Genomic DNA, 18,164 nt, shown 5'->3' on the forward strand with positions numbered 1-18,164 from the left:
CATGTGTGCTTACGGACTGCATCCCTGCAGACTGTATTGATTTATATTGATATATAATGTATATATTGTGTTTTTTATGTTGATTTAATTTTTTTTAAAAAAATACTTTTTTTTTTTTTTTTTTTTTAATTTCTTGTGCGGCCGCGGCCCGGTACCAATCGGTTCACGGACCGGTACCGGGCCGCGGCCCCGGTGGTTGGGGACCACTGCTATAGAAGATTTTTTGACAACGTTTATTCAATGTCAGATTATGACGTGGTCATTTTGGTCATTTTCCAACATTGAAACAACACGCTCTTTGACGACGTTTATCCAATGTCAGGATGTGAACTTGATTTGACCATTGAAATTTGGTCATTTTCCTGACCAACAACGTGGATCCAACGCTGGACAACATGGTCCCGATTTACAAACACAACTATTTTGCAACGTGCATGCATAATCAACGTTGTATCAATGTCTCGTGGGTGTATATTCAATACAAAGATCAGCATGATTTGATGTAAAAAAATCCAGTCACATAAATTCAGTATCCTATAGAACAGTGGTCCCCAACCTTTTTGTACTTGCGGACCGGTCAATGCTTGAAAATTTGTCCTACGGACCGGAGGGGGGGGGGGGGGGGGGGGGGGGGGGGAATAGTAATTTTTTTAAATTGTTTTATTTTTTATTTTATTTTTATTTTTATTTTTTTTGTCATAAAGAAATACAATCATGTGTGCTTACGGACTGCATCCCTGCAGACTGTATTGATTTATATTGATATATAATGTATATATTGTGTTTTTTATGTTGATTTAATTTTTTTAAAAAAAACTTTTTTTTTTTTTTTTTTTTTTTTTTTAAATTTCTTGTGCGGCCGCGGCCCGGTACCAATCGGTTCACGGACCGGTACCGGGCCACGGCCCCGGTGGTTGGGGACCACTGCTATAGAAGATTTTTTGACAACGTTTATTCAATGTCAGATTGTGACGTGGTCATTTTGGTCATTTTCTAACATTGAAACAACACGCTCGAAATAGTAAAAACACGCTCGAAATAGTAAAAAAAAAAAAAAAAAAAAAATTTTTTTTTTTTTTTTTTTTTTTTTTTTTTGGTCATAAAGAAATACAATCATGTGTGCTTACGGACTGCATCCCTGCAGACTGTATTGATTTATATTGATATATAATGTATATATTTGTGTTTTTTATGTTGATTTAATTAAAAAAAAAAAAAAATATATATATATATATATATATATATATATATCACCTGTCCGTGAACCAATCGGTTCACGGACAGGTACCGGGCCGCGGCCCGGTGGTTGGCGACCACTGCTATAGAAGATTTCATAATAAAGACACAAGTCGACCCTCCATGCAATGATGTGGTGATGAAGGGGAGCAAGTGAGTCCTCCTGCAGCCAGGAGGTGGTGTTATGGAGGCTGGCTGGGTGGGGGGTCTGCAGGCTCCACTCAGGCTGCCATAACGTGCGTCAGCTCGGGCAGGAAGCGCATCCTTACGAGTGTCAACCCCATTTCATGCTGCTTCTTTTCGCACAGGACACAAACACGCACACGGCATCGGGAACCGAAGACGCATCATCGGCTGCGGCGAGGTGACGTGACGTTCCACGGTAAGATGCATGCATGCGCACGTCCACGCAAAATCAATTGGCTCTTTTTTGTTGTTGTTGTTAGCTCCTTTTTTTTAAGGATGTTTGTGTCTGTCTGGCGGCCACATTGCACCGCTGGAATCCTCCGGTAGTGTCAAGACGGATGTTGTCATCCACGCTGCCATTCCTCCAGACGATGCTGAGGGTGATGATGGTGATGGTGATGCTGAGGAAGAGGACGGCGTGCAGGAAATAGGTTAGTGGAGCAAATCAAAGGCATCAGCAATGCAATGCAATGTTGTAAGTAAATAAAACATATATATAATATGAGGGGGCGTTGAGAGTGTGTGTGTGTGTGTGTGTAAGACTTGCACTGGTCTAGACAGGAGTGTTTGTGTGTGTGTGTGTGTGTAGTATAGTAGTGTGGGTGCACACCACTGAGGCCTGCAGGCTGCATGCAAAACATAAACATGACAGGGTTGGATTTTTTAAAATGTACAATGCCGTCCTCGAAACATTGCAGGCACAAGACATTGATACAACGTCGATTATACGTACGTGTCCTTTAAAAATTGTTGCATAGGAGACGACGTTGATGTCCAACGTCGGATCCACGTTGTCGGTTGGGATGTGACCAAATTCCAATGGTCAAATCAACGTCACAACCAATAACGTTGGTTGAGATATATGACCACAAGTCAATGTTGACAAGAAGGTCACAACCCAACATTGGATAAAGGTTGTCAAAAAGCATGTTGTTTCAACGTTGTGTTGGTGTTGTAGAATATTGGTTACAAAATTACTCAAATTCAATGGTCAAATCAATGTCAGAATCCAACATTGATTAAACGTCCTCAAAAAGTATAATGTTTCAATGTTATATTTGTGTTGTGGAATATTGGTTGGGAAATGACCAAAATTCAATGATCGAAACCCAACATTGATTAAACGTCGTCAAAAAGCATGTTGTTTCAACGTCGTGTTGGTGTTGAGGAATATTGGTTACAAAACGACCAAAATTCAATGATCAAATTAACGTCAGAACCCAACGTTGATTAAACGTCGTCAAAAAGCATGTTGTTTCAACGTTGTGTTTGTGTTGTAGAATATTGGTTGGGAAATTATTAAAATTCAAAGGTCAAAGCAACTTCAAAACCCAACATTGATTAAATGTCCTCAAAAAGTATGTTGTTTTAATGTTGTATTTGTGTAGTAGAATATTGGTTGGGAAATGACCAAAATTCAATGGTCAAATCAACGTCAAAACGCAACATTGATTAAACGTCGTCAAAAAGCATGTTGTTTCAACGTCGTGTTGGTGTTGATGAATATTGGTTACAAATTGACCAAAATTCAATGATCAAATTCGTCAGAACCCAACGTTGATTAAACGTCGTCAAAAAGCATGTTGTTTCAACGTTGTATTTGTGTTGTAGAATATTGGTTGGGAAATTATTAAAATTCAATGGTCAAAGCAACTTCAAAACCCAACATTGATTAAATGTCCTCAAAAAGTATGTTGTTTTAATGTTGTATTTGTGTAGTAGAATATTGGTTGGGAAATGACAAAAATTCAATGGTCAAATCAACGTCAAAACGCAACATTGATTAAACGTCGTCAAAAAGCATGTTGTTTCTTTGTTGTGTTGGTGTTGTAGAATATTGGTTGGGAAATGACCAAAATTCAATGGTCAAATTAACGTCAGAACCCAACGTTGATTAAAGGTTGTCAAAAAGCATGTTGTTTCAACGTCGTGTTGGTGTTGAAGAATATTGGTTACAAAATGACTCAAATTCATTGGTCAAATCAACGTCAAAACGCAACATTGATTAAACGTCGTCAAAAAGCATGTTGTTTCAACGTCGTGTTGGTGTTGAAGAATATTGGTTACAAATTGACCAAAATTCAATGATCAAATTAACGTCAGAACCCAACATTGATTAAACGTTGTCAAAAAGCATGTTGTTTCAACGTCGTGTTGGTGTGGAAGAATATTGGTTACAAATTGACCAAAATTCAATGATCAAATTAACGTCAGAACCCAACATTGATTAAACGTCGTCAAAAATCATGTTGTTTCAACGTTGTGTTTGTGTTGTAGAATATTGGTTGGGAAATTATTAAAATTCAAAGGTCAAAGCAACTTCAATACCCAACATTGATTAAATGTCCTCAAAAAGTATGTTGTTTTAATGTTGTATTTGTGTAGTAGAATATTGGTTGGGAAATGACCAAAATTCAATGGTCAAATCAACGTCAGAACCCAACAGTGATTAAACGTTGTCAAAAAGCATGTTGTTTCAAGGTCGTTGGTGTTGAAGAATATTGGTTACAAATTGACCAAAATTCAATGATCAAATTAACGTCAGAACCCAACGTTGATTAAACGTCGTCAAAAATCATGTTGTTTCAACGTTGTGTTTGTGTTGTAGAATATTGGTTGGGAAATTATTAAAATTCAAAGGTCAAAGCAACTTCAAAACCCAACATTGATTAAATGTCCTCAAAAAGTATGTTGTTTTAATGTTGTATTTGTGTAGTAGAATATTGGTTGGGAAATGACAAAAATTCAATGGTCAAATCAACGTCAAAACGCAACATTGATTAAACGTCGTCAAAAAGCATGTTGTTTCAACGTCGTGTTGGTGTTGAAGAATATTGGTTACAAATTGACCAAAATTCAATGATCAAATTAACGTCAGAACCCAACATTGATTAAACGTTGTCAAAAAGCATGTTGTTTCAACGTTGTATTAGTGTAGTAGAATATTGGTTGGGAAATGACAAAAATTCAATGCTCAAATCAACGTCAGAACCCAACAGTGATTAAACGTTGTCAAAAAGCATGTTGTTTCAACGTCGTTGGTGTTGAAGAATATTGGTTACAAATTGACCAAAATTCAATGATCAAATTAACGTCAGAACCCAACATTGATTAAACGTCGTCCAAAAGCATGTTGTTTCAACGTTGTGTTTGTGTTGTAGAATATTGGTTGGGAAATTATTAAAATTCAATGGTCAAAGCAACTTCAAAACCCAACATTGATTAAATGTCCTCAAAAAGTATGTTGTTTTAATGTTGTATTTGTGTAGTAGAATATTGGTTGGGAAATGACAAAAATTCAATGGTCAAATCAACGTCAGAACCCAACATTGATTAAACGTCGTCAAAAAGCATGTTGTTTCAACGTTGTATTTGTGTTGTAGAATATTGGTTGGGAAATGACAAAAATTCAATGGTCAAATCAACGTCAAAACGCAACATTGATTAAACGTCGTCAAAAAGCATGTTGTTTCAACGTCGTGTTGGTGTTGTAGAATATTGGTTGGGAAATGACCAAAATTCAATGGTCAAATTAACGTCAGAACCCAATGTTGATTAAACGTCGTCAAAAAGCATGTTGTTTCAACGTCGTGTTGGTGTTGAAGAATATTGGTTACAAAATGACTCAAATTCAATGGTCAAATCAACGTCAAAACGCAACATTGATTAAACGTCGTCAAAAAGCATGTTGTTTCAACGTCGTGTTGGTGTGGAAGAATATTGGTTACAAATTGACCAAAATTCAATGATCAAATTAACGTCAGAACCCAACATTGATTAAACGTCGTCAAAAAGCATGTTGTTACAACGTTGTATTTGTGTTGTAGAATATTGGTTGGGAAATTATTAAAATTCAAAGGTCAAAGCAATTTCAAAACCCAACATTGATTAAATGTCCTCAAAAAGTATGTTGTTTTAATGTTGTATTTGTGTAGTAGAATATTGGTTGGGAAATGACCAAAATTCAATGGTCAAATTAACGTCAGAACCCAATGTTGATTAAACGTCGTCAAGAAGCATGTTGTTTCAACGTTGTATTTGTGTTGTAGAATATTGGTTGGGAAATTATTAAAATTCAATGGTCAAAGCAACTTCAAAACCCAACATTGATTAAATGTCCTCAAAAAGTATGTTGTTTTAATGTTGTATTTGTGTAGTAGAATATTGGTTGGGAAATGACCAAAATTCAATGGTCAAATTAACGTCAGAACCCAATGTTGATCAAACGTCGTCAAAAAGCATGTTGTTTTAATGTTGTATTTGTGTAGTAGAATATTGGTTGGGAAATGACCAAAATTCAATGATCAAATTCGTCAGAACCCAACGTTGATTAAACGTCGTCAAAAAGCATGTTGTTTCAACGTTGTATTTGTGTTGTAGAATATTGGTTGGGAAATTATTAAAATTCAATGGTCAAAGCAACTTCAAAACCCAACATTGATTAAATGTCCTCAAAAAGCATGTTGTTTTAATGTTGTATTTGTGTAGTAGAATATTGGTTGGGAAATGACAAAAATTCAATGGTCAAATCAACGTCAAAACGCAACATTGATTAAACGTCGTCAAAAAGATGTTGTTTCTTTGTTGTGTTGGTGTTGTAGAATATTGGTTGGGAAATGACCAAAATTCAATGGTCAAATTAACGTCAGAACCCAACGTTGATTAAACGTTGTCAAAAAGCATGTTGTTTCAACGTCGTGTTGGTGTTGAAGAATATTGGTTACAAAATGACTCAAATTCATTGGTCAAATCAACGTCAAAACGCAACATTGATTAAACGTCGTCAAAAAGCATGTTGTTTCAACGTCGTGTTGGTGTTGAAGAATATTGGTTGGGAAATGACCAAAATTCAAAGGTCAAATCAACTTTAAAACCCAACATTAATTAAACGTCCTCAAAAAGCATGTTGTTTCGATGTTGTATTTTTGTTCGAAACCATGTGTTAATCACAAAGATTATTGTGTATTTAACAAAAAAAAACTTTAGGCTCAGGCCAGGCTGATTAGAGAAATAAATACTTGCCAAATATACTGCATAAGAAAGAAGTGGTACTCATAAATGAGTGAAGTTGTCACGTTGTTTAAATGGTAAATAAAAACAGAATGCAATGATTTGCAAATCCTTTTCAACTTATATTCAATTGAATAGACTGCAAAGACAAGATACTTAATGTTCATACTGGGAAACGTAATTTTTTTTGCAAATAATCATAAACTTAGAATTTAATGGCAGCAACGCATTGCAAAAAAGCATTTTCACCACTGTGTTACATGGCCTTTCCTTTTAACAACACTCAGTAAACGTTTGGGAACTGAGGAGACACATTTTTGAAGCTTCTCAGGTGGAATTATTTCCCATTCTTGCTTGATGTACAGCTTAAGTTGTTCAACAGTCCGGGGGTCTCCCTTGTGCTATTTTAGGCTTCATAATGCGCCACACATTTTCAATGGGAGACAGATCTGGACTACAGGCAGGCCAGTCTAGTACCCGCACTCTTTTACTATGAAGCCACGTTGATGTAACACGTGGCTTGGCATTGTCTTGCTGAAATAAGCAGGGGCGTCCATGGTAACGTTGCTTGGATGGCAACATATGTTGCTCCAAAACCTGTATGTACCTTTCAGCATTAATGGTGCCTTCACAGATGTGTAAGTTACCCATGTCTTGGGCACTAATACACCCCCATACCATCACACATGCTGGCTTTTACACTTTGCGCCTAGAACAATCCGGATGGTTCTTTTCCTCTTTTGTCCAGAGGACACCATGTCCACAGTTTCCAAAAACTATTTGAAATGTGGACTCGTCAGACCACAGAACACTTTTCCACTTTGTATCAGTCCATCTTAGATGAGCTCAGGCCCAGCGAAGTCGACGGCGTTTCTGGGTGTTGTTGATAAATTGTTTTCGCCTAGCATAGGAGAGTTTTAACTTGCACTTACAGATGTAGCGACAAACTGTAGTTGCTGACAGCGGGTTTCTGAAGTGTTCCTGAGCCCATGTGGTGATATCCTTTACACACTGATGTCGCTTGTCGATGCAGTACAGCCTGAGGGATGGAAGGTCACGGGCTTAGCTGCTTACGTGCAGTGATTTCTCCAGATTCTCTGAACCGTTTGATGATATTACGGAGCGTAGATGGTGAAATCCCTAAATTCCTTGCATTAGCTGGTTGAGAAAGGTTGTTCTTAAACTGTTCAACAATTTGCTAATGCATTTGTTGACAAAGTGGTGACCCTCGCCCCATCCTTGTTTGTGAATGACTGAGCATTTCATGGAATCTACTTTTATACCCAATCATGGCACCCACCTGTTCCCAATTAGCCTGTTCACCTGTGGGATGTTCCAAATAAGTGTTTGATGAGCATTCCTCAACTTTATCAGTATTTATTGCCACCTTTCCCAACTTCTTTGTCACGTGTTGCTGGCATCAAATTCTAGAGTTAATGATTATTTGCAACAAAAAAAAAAAGTTTATCGGTTTGAACATCAAATATGTTGTCTTTGTAGCATATTCAACTGAATATGGCTTGAAAAGGATTTGCAAATCATTGTATTCCGTTTATATTCACATCTAACACAATTTCCCAACTCATATGGAAACGGGGTTTGTAGAATATTGGTTTGAAAATGACCAAGATTCAATGGTCAAATCAACGTCAGAAGCCAACGTTCATTAAACGTCGCCAAAAAGCATGTTGTTTCAACGTCGTGTTGGTGTTGAAGAATATTGGTTACAAAATTACTCAAATTCAATGGTCAAATCAACGTCACATGTTCAGTCAAAATAAATGATGTACATACCTAATTAATGCAGTATTTTTTATGATTAATCACACAAGTTAAATTGTTATTTTTGACAGCTCTATGTCGAATTTAGTCAAAGCTAAGCCAGGAAAAAAAATACCTGTTCACGTGCAGTACTCAAGTCTAGCAGCAAGGGAGTGCCTTTGGCAAAAACACTTTGCCAAATAATTTTGGGCAACTTGAAGGAATAATCCGGGGACAGTATGACTGGCATCACTGAATTGGCCCGAGTATGGGTGTTGTCAATCTATCTGTGTTGGCCCGGCCATGAGGTGCCAGGGTGTACCCGAATGCAGCTGGGATAGGATGTATTACAATCTTTGCAAGCTGGGTAACTTTTGCTGTGGTCTGGAACAACATGGCACACAAACAACTATGAGAAATGCAGCCAATATTACATACAGATAATGTGTCATGAGACACGCAAATATACATTTAATGCACAGAGGACATAAGTCAAGTAAGTTAAATGAGCTCAAATATAGCCACAAACAAGGAATAATGATGCAATATGTACATACAGCTAGCCTACATAGCATGTTAGCATCGGTTAGCTTGCAGTCATGCAGTGACCAAATATGCCTGAATAGCACTCCAACAAGTCAATAACATCAACAAAGCTCACCTTTGTGCATTCACGCACAGTATAAAACGTTTGGTGGACAAAATGAGACAAAGAAGGAGTTGCAGCGTCGGAGAAAGTTGTACATGTAAACAAACTACGATGAGTTCAAGGACCGGCGAAATTAGTGGGACAATGCGACGCTCGCCAAATACTTTCATCAGGGAAGCATGTTAAATATAAACAGTGGCGTTTGTAACAATTATAAAGGTTTAAGTCGACACATACAAACCTGGTCGTTCATCTCCTTGTTCTGTTGTCACATAAATTTGATTTTTTTCTTAATATCCATTTTTTGATTGTATTGATTCTGATCGATCCAATTTCATGCATGTTTTCCCTCGTATCCTACACGAGTTGTCACTTTAGAACGTCTCTTATGTGTGACTGCCATCATATTGCAGTCTACACGTATCTCTTATGTGTGACTGCCATCATATTGCAGTCTACACGTATCTCTTATGTGTGACTGCCATCCTATTGCAGTCTACACGTATCTCTTATGTGTGACTGCCATCACATTGCAGTCTACATGTATCTCTTATGTGTGACTGCCATTATATTGCAGTCTACACGTATCTCTTATGTGTGACTGCCATCATATTGCAGTCTACACATATCTCTTATGTGTGACTGCCATCTACTGGTCACACTTATCATTACACCAAGTACCAAATGAAATAGCTTTGAGGTCGGTAAGCACAACCAGAATGTATCGCTTATGTGTGACTGCCATCATATTGCAGACTACACGTATCTCTTATGTGCGACTGCCTTCATATTGCAGTCTACACGTATCTCTTATGTGTGACTGCCATCTACTGGTCACACTTATCACACACACACTGCCATCATATTGCAGTCTACACGTATCTCTTATGTGCGACTGCCATCATATTGCAGTCTACACGTATCTCTTATGTGTGACTGCCATCATATTGCAGTCTACACATATCTCTTATGTGTGACTGCCATCTACTGGTCACACTTATCATTACACCATGTACCAAATAAAATAGCTTCGAGGTCGGTAAGCACAACCAGAATGTATTGCTTATGTGTGACTGCCATTATATTGCAGTCTACACGTATCTCTTATGTGCGACTGCCTTCATATTGCAGTCTACATGTATCTCTTATGTGTGACTGCCATCTACTGGCCACACTTATCATTACACCATGTACCAAAAAAAATAGCTTCGAGGTCTGTAAGCACAACCAGAATGTATTGCTTATGTGTGACTGCCATCATATTGCAGTCTACACGTATCTCTTATGTGTGACTGCCATCATATTGCAGTCTACACGTATCTCCTATGTGTGACTGCCATCATATTGCAGTCTACACGTATCTCCTATGTGTGACTGCCATCATATTGCAGTCTCCACGTATCTCTTATGTGTGACTGCTATCTACTGGTCACACTTATCATTACACCATGTACCAAAAAAAGTAGCTTCGAGGTCGGTAAGCACAACCAGAATGTATTGCTTATGTGTGACTGCCATCATATTGCAGTCTACACATATCTCCTATGTGTGACTGCCATCATATTGCAGTCTACACGTATCTCTTATGTGTGACTGCCATCATATTGCAGTCTACACATATCTCCTATGTGTGACTGCCATCATATTGCAGTCTACACGTATCTCTTACGTGTAACTGCCATCATATTGCAGTCTACACTTATCTTTCATGTGTGACTGCCATCTACTGGTCACACTTATCATTACACCATGTACCAAATAAAATAGCTTTGAGGTCGGTAAGCACAACCAGAATGTATTGCTTATGTGTGACTGCCATTATATTGCAGTCTACACGTATCTCTTATGTGTGACTGCCATCTACTGGTCACACTTATCATTACACCATGTACCAAATAAAATAGCTTCGAGGTCGGTAAGCACAACCAGAATGCATTGCTTATGTGTGACTGCCATTGATTGATTGATTGATTGATTGATTGATTGATTGATTGATTGATTGATTGATTGATTGATTGAGACTTTTATTAGTAGGTTGCACAGTGAAGTACATATTCCGTACAATTGACCACTAAATGGTAACACCCGAATAAGTTTTTCAACTTGTTTAAGTCAGGGTCCACTTAAATTGATTCATGATACAGATATATACTATCTTATATACTATCTTATATACTATCATCATAATACAGTCATCACACAAGATAATCACATTGAATTATTTACATTATTTACAATCAGGGGTGTGGAGGGGGGATATGGACATCAAGTAGTGGACATAGAGAGAGAGAGAGAGAGAGATCAGAAGGCATAAGAAAAAGAAAAAGTATCTGCATTTGATTGTTTGCATTTGATTATTAGCAATCCGGGGAGGGTGTTAGTTTAGGGTTGTAGCTGCCTGGAGGTGAACTTTTATTGCGGTTTTGAAGGAGGATAGAGATGCCCTTTCCTTTATACCTGTTGGGAGCGCATTCCACATTGATGTGGCATAGAAAGAGAATGAGTTAAGACCTTTGTTAGTTCGGAATCTGGGTTTAACGTGGTTAGTGGAGCACCCCCTGGTGTTGTGGTTATGGCGGTCATTTACGTTAAGGAAGTAGTTTGACATGTACTACGGTATCAGGGAGGTGTAGCAGATTTTATAGACTAGGCTCAGTGCAAGTTGTTTAACTCTGTCCTCCACCTTGAGCCAGCCCACTTTAGAGAAGTGGGTAGGAGTGAGGTGGGATCTGGGGTGGAGGTCTAGAAGTAACCTGACTAGCTTGTTCTGAGATGTTTGGAGTTTAGATTTGAGGGTTTTGGAGGTGCTAGGGTACCAGGAGGTGCATGCGTAATCGAAAAAGGGTTGAACGAGAGTTCCCGCCAGAATCCTCAAGGTGCTTTTGTTGACCAGAGAGGAAATTCTGTAGAGAAATCTCGTTCGTTGGTTAACCTTTTTGATTACCTTGGTTGCCATTTTGTCACAGGAAAGGTTAGCCTCTAGAATGGAACCTAGGTAGGTGACCTCATCTTTCCTGGTGATGACACTGTCACCTACTTTTATGGTGAAGTCATATTGCAGTCTACACACATCTCTTATGTGTGACTGCCATCATATTGCAGTCTACACGTATCTCCTATGTGGGACTGCCATCACATTGCAGTCTACACGTATCTCTTATGTGGGACTGCCATCATATTGCAGTCTACACGTATCTCTTATGTGTGACTGCCATCTACTGGTCACACTTATCATTACACCATGTACCAAATAAAATAGCTTCGAAGTCGGTAAGCACAACCAGAATGTATTGCTTATGTGTGACTGCCATCATATTGCAGTCTACACATATCTCTTATGTGTGACTGCCATCACATTGCAGTCTACACGTATCTCTTATGTGTGACTGCCATCATATTGCAGTCTACACGTATCTCCTATGTGTGACTGCCATCATATTGCAGTCTACACATATCTCTTATGTGTGACTGCCATCACATTGCAGTCTACACGTATCTCTTATGTGTGACTGCCATCATATTGCAGTCTACACGTATCTCCTATGTGTGACTGCCATCATATTGCAGTCTACACGTATCTCTTATGTGTGACTGCCATCATATTGCAGTCTACATGTATCTCTTATGTGTGACTGCCATCATATTGCAGTCTACACGGATCTCTTATGTGTGACTGCCATCATATTGCAGTCTACACATATCTTTTATGTGTGACTGCCATCTACTGGTCACACTTATCATTACACCATGTCCCAAATAAAATAGCTTCGAAGTCGGTAAGCACAACCAGAATGTATTGCTTATGTTTGACTGCCATCATATTGCAGTCTACACGTATATCTTATGTGTGATTGCCATCTACTGGTCACACTTATCATTACACCATGTACCAAATAAAATAGCTTTGAGGTCGGTAAGCACAACCAGAATGTATTGCTTATGTGTGACTGCCATCATATTGCAGTCTACACATATATCTTATGTGTGACTGCCATCACATTGCAGTCTACATGTATCTCTTATGTGTGACTGCCATCATATTGCAGTCTACACGTATCTCCTATGTGTGACTGCCATCATATTGCAGTCTACACGTATCTCTTATGTGTGACTGCCATCATATTGCAGTCTACATGTATCTCTTATGTGTGACTGCCATCATATTGCAGTCTACACGGATCTCTTATGTGTGACTGCCATCATATTGCAGTCTACACATATCTTTTATGTGTGACTGCCATCTACTGGTCACACTTATCATTACACCATGTCCCAAATAAAATAGCTTCGAAGTCGGTAAGCACAACCAGAATGTATTGCTTATGTTGACTGCCATCATATTGCAGTCTACACGTATATCTTATGTGTGACTGCCATCTACTGGTCACACTTATCATTACACCATGTACCAAATAAAATAGCTTTGAGGTCGGTAAGCACAACCAGGATGTATTACTTATGTGTGACTGCCATCATATTGCAGTCTACACATATCTCTTATGTGTGACTGCCATCACATTGCAGTCTACACATATCTCTTATGTGTGACTGCCATCATATTGCAGTCTACACATATCTCCTATGTGTGACTGCCATCATATTGCAGTCTACACGTATCTCTTATGTGTGACTGCCATCATATTGCAGTCTACATGTATCTCTTATGTGTGACTGCCATCATATTGCAGTCTACACGGATCTCTTATGTGTGACTGCCATCATATTGCAGTCTACACGGATCTCTTATGTGTGACTGCCATCATATTGCAGTCTACATGTATCTCTTATGTGTGACTGCCATCATATTGCAGTCTACATGTATCTCTTATGTGTGACTGCCATCATATTGCAGTCCACACCGATCTCTTATGTGTGACTGCCATCATATTGCAGTCTACATGTATCTCTTATGTGTGACTGCCATCATATTGCAGTCCACACCGATCTCTTATGTGTGACTGCCATCATATTGCAGTCTACACATATATTTTATGTGTGACTGCCATCTACTGGTCACACTTATCATTACACCATGTCCCAAATAAAATAGCTTCGAGGTCGGTAAGCACAACCAGAATGTATTGCTTATGTGTGACTGCCATCATATTGCAGTCTACACTTATCTCTTATGTGTGACTGCCATCTACTGGTCACACTTATCATTACACCATGTACCAAATAAAATAGCTTCGAGGTCGGTAAGCACAACCAGAATGTATTGCTTATGTGTGACTGCCATCATATTGCAGTCTACACATATCTCCTATGTGTGGCTGCCATCACATTGCAGTCTACACGTATCTCCTATGTGGGACTGCCATCATATTGCAGTCTACACGTATCTCTTATGTGTGACTGCCATCTACTGGTCACACTTATCATTTCACCAAGTACCAAATAAAATAACTTCGAGGTCGGTAAGCACAACCAGAATGTATTGCTAATGTGTGACTGCCATCATATTGCATTCTACACATATCTCTTATGTGTGACTGCCATCACATTGCAGTCTACACGTATCTCCTATGTGGGACTGCCATCATATTGCAGTCTACACATATCTCTTATGTGTGACTGCTATCAACTGGTCACACTTATAATTTCACCAAGTACCAAATAAAATAGCTTCGAGGTCGGTAAGCACAACCAAAATTCACAATGCTAAGTTCTTTCAAATAATTCAGTACGTTATTTTCCTGAAAATGCCTATTTTAAAGTTGTTTACAACACCAGTGCATAATAATGCAATCACTGTTGCACTTTTTTTCAATAAGCTCGATGAAACCTCTTCAAATATGTTATTGCTATTATCAAGGGAGCATTTCTAACACAACCAAAATAAAATTGTGTAAAAAAAAAAAGATGTTGCTTGTCCTCAGCATCCGCGAGACAAAAACAAGTGATACAGCAAGGAGTGTGGGCTATAATAAGTGTTACCTCATTCATGAATTATTAAGTGGCCATTACCTCATGTACCACATGACCTTCACTTCCTGTCTCTGATTAAATGGCCCATTTTACGGAGCTACAGTGTCCGTTTTTAGAACGGCGTCGGATTGCACGACTTGGCCCACTTCCTGTCAGCCTCGGGAATACAGAACATGAACTATAATATTAGACACCACTTGGTTTTTTTTTACTGTCCGTAGGATGTTAAATCCACCGGAGCCATAACTCCGGTTATTTTTGATTCACATGAACAATAAAGGACATAAAGTAAGTAACCGCGGTCGTAACTTCTATCCTTTTTATCGGACCAGATTTATCACGTCGCTCGCCACAAAATGTATCATTTGAGAAGACTTACGATCAGTCATACGGATAGCGGATATGTAATATAAGCTAACATAGCTTGATGTTGCCGTTACAATGGGACTGTAAGGTTAGCATAGGTGGGTAGTCGCCAAAAAATTGTACTCAAGTAACAGTAGTGTTACATTAAAGCACATAACACTTTACCGCTATGCATCAGTCCATTTTAGATACGCTCGGGGCCCTGCGAAGCCGGCGGCGTTTCCGGGTGTTGTTGTTTTTTTTGTTTTTTTTGTTTTTTTTCCCGGGTGTTGTTGACAAATTGTTTTGGCTTTGCATAATAGAGTTTTAACTTGCACGTACGGATGTAGCGGCAGACTGTAGTTACTGACAATGTTTTTTCTGAAGTGTTCCCGAGCCCACGTGGTGATATCCTTTACACACCGATGTCGTTTTTTTTTTTTATGCAGTAAAGTTAAAGTTAAAGTACCAATGATTGTCACACACACACACTAGGTGTGGCGAAATTATTCCGCCTACGTGCAGTGATTTCTCCAGATTCTCGGAACCTTTTGATGATATTACGGAGCGTAGATGGTGAAATCCCTAAATTCCTTGCAATAGCTGGTTGAGAAATGTTGTTCTTAGACAATTTGCTCAGGCATTTGTTGACAAAGTGGTGACCCTCGCCCCGTCCTTGTTTGGGAACGACTGAGCATTTCATGGAATCTACTTTTATACCCAATCATGGCACCCACCTGTTCCCAATTAGCCCGTTCACCTGTGGGATGTTCCAAAATAAGTGTTTGACGAGCATTCCTCAACTTTCTCCGTCTTTTTTGCCACTTGTGCCAGCTACCGTTACAATAAAGCAGTGCTGTGCAATTATTTTGTGTTCCGCCCTCCCCTCTTCAGACCACAGAACACTTTTCCACTTTGCATCCGTCCATCTTAGATACGCTCGGGGCCCAGCGAAGCCGGCGGCGTTTCCGGGTGTTGTTGATAAATGGCTTTCTCTTTGCATAGTAGAGTTTTAACTTGCACTTACATATGTAGCGACCGACTGTAGTTACTGACAGTGGTATCCGAAGTGTTCCCGAGCCCATGTGGTGATATCCTTTACACACCGATGTCGTTTTTTTTTTTTTTTTTTTTTTTGATGCAGTACCGCTTACGTGCAGTGATTTATCCAGATTCTCTGAACCTTTTGATGATATTACGGAGCGTAGATGGTGAAACTCTTTGAGGTTAGGTAACATAAATGTTGTGTTTTATAACGGATGACGTAAAAAAAAAAAAAAAGTCATATGTGACAGTTTTATTAGTTTTATGGTGACAGAAAGCACAAACAAATTGATTGAAGCACTTTGCAGGAAATGGTTACTTGGTCACCCTGCCTGGTCCTGTCATAAATTAATGATGGAATCAGCGAGCGCCACGCCATAAAACTTTAACGAGCTGGCATGTTTGGCCTCTTAGTCGGTGGGCAGAGGACGTGATCGTGTACACGCCGGTCTGAGTCTTAGTCGGTGGGCAGAGGATGAGAGGAGAACGACGCGCTGGAATAAAGATTACTTTTTTTTTAATTTAGGAAGTGAGAATGTAAATATCGTAGGAGATAGTAGATACTTTTACACATTCCGAGTAGATACTTTTACACGTTCCAAGTAGATACTTTTACACATTCCTAGTAGATACTTTTACACGTTCCAAGTAGATACTTTTACACGTTCCTAGTAGATACTTTTACACGTTCCTATTAAATACTTTTACACGTTCCAAGTAGATAGTTTTATATGTTCCAAGTAGATACTTATACACGTTCTTAGTAAATACTTTTACACGTTCCTATTAAATATTTTTTACACGTTCCAAGTAGATACTTTTACACATTCCGAGTAGATACTTTTACACGTTCCAAGTAGATACTTTTACACGTTCCTATTAAATATTTGTACACATTCCGAGTAGATACTTTTACAAGTTACAAGTAGATACTTTTACTTCTTCCAAGTAGATAATTTTACACGTTCCCAGTAGATACTTTTACACATTCCTAGTAGGTACTTTTACACGTTCCAAGTAGATACTTTTACAAGTTCCGATTAAATACTTTTACACGTTCCAAGTAGATACTTTTACACCTACCAAATAGATACTTTTACACGTTCCAAGTAGATACTTTTACACGTTCCAAGTAGATACTTTTACAAGTTCCTATTAAATACTTTTACACGTTCCAAGTAGATACTTTTACACGTTCCAAGTAGATACTTTTACAAGTTCCGATTAAATACTTTTACACGTTCCAAGTAGATACTTTTACACCTTCCAAGTAGATACTTTTACACCTACCAAGTAGATACTTTTACACGTTCCAAGTAGATACTTTTACACGTTCCAAGTAGATACTTTTACAAGTTCCTATTAAATACTTTTACACGTTCCAAGTAGATACTTTTACACCTTCCAAGTAGATACTTGTACACGTTCCTAGTAGATACTTTTACACGTTCCTATTAAATACTTTTACACGTTCCAAGTAGATACTTTTACATGTTCCAAGAAAATACTTTTACACTTTCCTCGTAGATACTTTAACACCTTCCAAGTAGATACTTTTACACGTTCCTAGTAGATACTTTTATACGTTCCAAGTAGATACTTTTACACATTCCAAGTAGATACTTTTACACGTTCCTAGTAGATACTTTTATACGTTCCAAGTAGATACTTTTACACGTTCCAAGTAAATACTTTTACACGTTCCAAGTAGATGCTTTTACACGTTCTTAGTAAATACTTTTACACGTTCCAAGTAGATACTTTTACACGTTCTTAGTAAATACTTTAACACATTCCTATTAAATACTTTTAAACATTCCATGTAGATACTTTTACACGTTCCAAGTAGGTACTTTTACACATTCTTAGTAAATACTTTTACACGTTCCCATCAAATACTTTTACACATTCCAAGTAGATACTTTTACACATTCCAAGTAGATACTTTTACACGTTCCAAGTAGGTAGTTTTACATGTTCCAATTAGATACTTTTGCATGTTCCA

The 18,164-nt window shown here is 38.3% G+C and overlaps 1 protein-coding gene across 3 annotated transcripts in view; it reads left to right on the top strand.

Moving 5' to 3' along the window:
• The first annotated feature begins 1,466 nt into the window (after positions 1-1,466).
• Positions 1,467-18,164, top strand: part of LOC133657627 (receptor-type tyrosine-protein phosphatase epsilon-like) — an 87,230-nt gene continuing 70,532 nt past the window's right edge. For 2 of the 3 annotated variants that reach the window (XM_062059187.1, XM_062059189.1), the window contains exons 1-2: positions 1,467-1,618; positions 1,698-1,853. The gene's annotated coding sequence lies outside the window, so the exon portion shown is untranslated. The remainder of the gene's footprint in view (positions 1,619-1,697; positions 1,854-18,164) is intronic. The other variant, XM_062059188.1, reaches the window with a different exon arrangement.

The sequence above is a fragment of the Entelurus aequoreus genome, linkage group LG09, assembly GCF_033978785.1.
Source record: "Entelurus aequoreus isolate RoL-2023_Sb linkage group LG09, RoL_Eaeq_v1.1, whole genome shotgun sequence".
NCBI lineage: Eukaryota > Metazoa > Chordata > Actinopteri > Syngnathiformes > Syngnathidae > Entelurus > Entelurus aequoreus.